General features: G+C 36.5%; 1 long non-coding RNA gene across 1 annotated transcript; it reads right to left on the bottom strand.

Annotated features, from left to right (window-relative positions):
* Window positions 1–3,428: 3,428 nt before the first annotated feature.
* On the bottom strand, window positions 3,429–4,186 carry LOC134220750 (uncharacterized). Its single transcript, XR_009982042.1, has 2 exons — window positions 3,821–4,186; window positions 3,429–3,751 (listed from the first exon to the last, which is right to left on the bottom strand). It is a non-coding gene; the product is annotated as an uncharacterized LOC134220750 (long non-coding RNA).
* Window positions 4,187–4,630: the final 444 nt, after the last annotated feature.

The following is a 4,630-nucleotide window of genomic DNA, read 5'->3' on the forward strand; positions in this document are numbered from 1 at the left end:
ATTCAACGCACAATCTTAAATATGTACTCACCATTGATACCCTTTTTTTGTGCGAACACATCACTTCCACATTAGATAAACAACACAATTGCTCCCGCTTGCTTAAAACCAGATTCTAAGGGTAGTTTTTTTGAAAATCCAGCAGAATCGCCAAATGTGGAGTTTATTCTAGCTGTAGGCGAGCGGGAGCCTCTGAAACCCCTTATGCCACTGATGGTTCACTACGCTTGACTTACGATACATTTCCCAATTGCTTTGATTGCTAATCATTTGGCTGTCAGTTCTTGTTCGCATTAAGCCTACTTAGATGCTTTGGGCACAGATAAACAGACGTCTCACTTAGAACAAAATGCAATCAAAATCATCGTCACAGAAACACTGTACACGCAAAAAAATGTTGCGGTCGAAACTACCATTCCGAGGGTTAATTTAAGAATACGCACCGACGATTTTCAGCAGACAACAAACCCGTTTGATTTTACCATGCGCGCAGTAAAAATCAACTGTGGTCCTGGTGGAATGTTGTTGCATGAACTGAATCAGTGGTGAATTTGTCCGAATGCGTGGTTAATTTAACTGAAAATTTGTGCTTGTTTTAAAAACATGGCGTAGTCTACAAAATAGTAACCGTTACCATGGATTTTTTCTCAGTGTACCCCAATGCTCAAATCATTGTGTTTGGTAGAGCGGCAACCAGATGGCGGTAGTGCGCAAACGTCAAACACAAGCAAAATCGATGGAAGCGCCATCGGTGGCCGATTGACCACCTACAAAACTTTAAATCGATGGAAGCGCCATCGGTGGCCGATTGACCACCTACAAAACTTTAAATCAACCGTTAAAAAGGTGAACGATGCAACATGTGTTGAGTGAGACGTCTGTTTATCTGTGCTTTAGGAGTTATTGGATATTTGCTGCATATAGTAAACAACAAGTGCTATTTCGCTGTTACACACCACCCACTCAAAGTTTTATGCGGATATTTTCTCCCTTAGACTAGTTCACAGTTCATAGGTTAGTTAAACTTTTTGCTTGCGCAAAAGAGTTTTTAAAAACTAAAACTAAAACTAAAATTAAAATTAAAACGACTACACGCTATGATGGTTATAATCGAACTGCTTGCGATTTATTATTGATTTCTCTATTTATAATTGTCAATTTTGTTTGTGTTTTAAATTGAAATAAGAACTGTTTGCGATACCGGTCAAAGGAATGTGGGCATCATTAATAAAGACAATAAAAAAAAAAATGTTTTGATAAATGTTTTGACTAGCTGATGTGCAGCAGAAACGGCTGATGTGTAGCAGGAACGGCGCATGATAACTCCTCCCTTCTTAAAATGACTTTGCCCTCAAAGTCTTATCGGACGATTGGCTGTTGGCATGTTAAGATAATTATTGATAACTTGAAGTCTTTCATTGGTAATATCCGAATATGGGGATTTCGTTGGGTTTTCTTCTGGTGCAGATGCTTTCATTTGATCCTGTAGGTTGATTTCTATTTTTGGAATCCTAGATTGTTTCTTGGTGATGATGAAGTAGATTGTAAAAGCGGCTGTTATTAGGAATAGAGTTGAAAAACTTATTGCTCCAAAAACGTAAAGTTTCCACTGTAAAGAATTATTAGTCAAGTACATGTGCTTGAGCACTGATCTGTGCTTTAATGTAAGATTTGCCAAATATTCGTGTGGTGGAATATCCATTAGGTTTTCGGCATGGGCTAGTATTCCGGTTGTAGGTCTGAAGGATATTTTTGAGGTTTGTATGATGAGATTCGTATAGCTGTCGCTATCAATGACTTCACATTTTTCAAAATGGACTAAGTATGATCCTTCTAAGCGTTGATTCAATTTACTACAGTTGGATTGTAATGTTGTGTTTACGTTGTTAAAAAGGATAGTAGCATCATTTATTCGCTTGATGATTCCAGTTGAATAGACTTTTTCGTATGTGCAATTTGCATGATGTAATTGGACCAAATTAAAAATACAAGAAGTTGTTGGTTGTAGCATTTCGGATTCACATATAAAATTTTCTGAGTCCTCTTGTTGATAAGATAGTTGATAAGATAGTTCGACTTGATGTGGATTCGACTTCCATTTAAAATGAGTGGACTAACATACTCATAGCTGTAGATTTCCCTTGAGAACATTGGAACTTTTAACGTGTACATAACGTGTGTATTATTCATTGCGACCTGTGTACTTGATTTACTTAATAAGTCTTCAAAGGATTTTACGTGGATATTTTGGATTTGGTGTTCGAGGAACTGTTTAATTCTTAAGTAGTCCTTCATAGTAAAGAGTTGACTACTAGGGATTCCATTTTTTGCAAGTAAAATAGCATCTTCTAGCACTTCTATTTGATGTTGAGCGGCATTAAGATTTAGCATAATTGTGAGGAGGTTGATTTCAATTGCATGTTGTTGTGTTGATTTGAAATCCAAGTCTACTAACTCGTTGACGGCTTGATTTAGATGTTTAAATCGGTAGTTGATATTTTCATTGATGTAGGTTTGCTGATTGTTATTGTCAATTAGGGCATTCATGGTTATAGGGTTGATAATGTGGAGATCCTCGGCATCGGGTGTTCCAGCAATCCATTTTAAAATCGTTCCAATTGTGTCCCAACGTTTCACTCGACTTCCACTTCCAATAATTTGTAAAGCTGATTATTGTATAAATTACTTTTTATCAATTGGTCAAATTTTACAATTATGTCATGTAGTTGTGATAAATTAATGGGTTGTATTATTCTCACGTATTCATTTTTAATCTTTGCTTTCCCTAGAGGTATTATGGCTATTGGGTTTTTATTTAAATCATGTATTTGTATTTGTCCTTGCATTGGAATTGCAGTACACATCAAAATTCTGAAACAATAAAGTATTGAACAAACATTAGTTTTTTCTTAAATTCATTTTGTGAATTTTGCGATTATTGATGTCAATAATATAAGTACTATAATCCCCTTTAACTTTGATCTTTTCATATTTACTTTTTACTTTGACTAGCTGATGTGCAGCAGAAACGGCTGGTGTGTAGCAGGAACGGCGCATGATAACTGGTTCCATGTAATCTAAATAGGAGCGAGATTTGCATTTCCCGTGACAGGGGACGAAGTCTATACAAAACAATATTTAGTTTGTAAACCCAATACCAAGCCCAATACCCAATGATGGAAATAATGTACACGGATAAAAATTTGAAAGCTAAAAATATTAAATCCTAATCTAAAACTATATTCGGTCTATCCACTCATTGCTTCGCATAATTCGGCGTAAAGCTATGAGTGAATACTATTAATTTAATCTTTGAAATGATTATTCCTTTTTTATCTAGCGATGATTAAAGTTAATTAATTCAGTAAAAAGACTATTCTTTAAAAACAAACAATTTGACGTTTCAAAAGTAGAAATAAAACTGCATGTTGTTTCAGAGACCATTTATGTACTTTTTATTAAAAAGCGCAAATATATAGGCGCATATAGGTCACTTGCACTTCGATTTCACCATCGAATACAATTACAGCACAGTGGTGGATTGCGGTTACTGATCGAGGCGCGTTGAAGGATGAATTAGCCGCCAACATGATCGCTGATAAGTTTATCTCCGGCAACGGCAAAACCTCCGAACAACTCCGAAGGTACAAAATTAAGTGTCCCACTGCCGCGCGACCCGGTTTTCGCCATTATTCTTCGCTGCTGTCGTGGCGGGATCTGAATAAAGATTCCAGATCATGAGGATTGAAATCTGTGGAAGGGGTAAACTGGTTAGAATTTTGGGGAAAAAATAACAGAACAAAACCACCTATTAACCCACCTATTAACAAGCGGATAAGAAACAAATAATTCGAGCTCCAATCGTCCGTGACCGTGACAAACTTGTTGACAATTGTCAATCGTTACAAAAAGCGTTCAATTTCAACATTTCCGCACCATCTAATATGGCCCGGAAAACTTATTAAAATTAAAAATAATGTAGACTGCTGCCATTTTTAAAACTCGAGAAAAAGTAAATATGTTTTCCAAGTCACAAGATTAAAAACGATCATTTGAAATGCATTTGAAAGCATAAATTTCGAAAAATCATTGTAAAAGCTTAATTTGTAGGCGTTGAAAATATTAAAAATTGAAAAAGGTTCAAACGGATTAAATAATAAGCTAATTAGATTTTTCTTTTTTATCCGTGTACAGAATCTGTTGGCTTTTCGGCCCTAATACTAATGACACACTGGTGGTATTCGTACCATGGTACAAGTTGTACCACTAGTGTGTCACCTTGTACTATGCTGGTACAACGTGGAAAACCATGGTACAATATATACTAGGGTATATAACCGTGGTACTTGTACCACCAGTGTGTCTTTAGTATAATCATATGTTGCTCTTACTTTACTTACTTATGGATCCTGTACACCTCCGGTGGTGCAAAGGGCCGACTTGAAAGATCTCCATCCTGAGCGATGTCCAGCTATCGTTTTAACATGTTGCCAGGTTAGATTTCTTTCGACTTCTTTTATTTCTTTACTGAGGCTTCGCCGCCATGAGCCTCTTAGTCTGCCTGGGTTACAGTCTAATGCTTGTTTACAGATTTCGTTTCCGCCCCTACGTAGAGTGTGGCCGACCGAGT

Source organism: Armigeres subalbatus, chromosome 3, assembly GCF_024139115.2.
Source record: "Armigeres subalbatus isolate Guangzhou_Male chromosome 3, GZ_Asu_2, whole genome shotgun sequence".
Lineage (NCBI taxonomy): Eukaryota > Metazoa > Arthropoda > Insecta > Diptera > Culicidae > Armigeres > Armigeres subalbatus.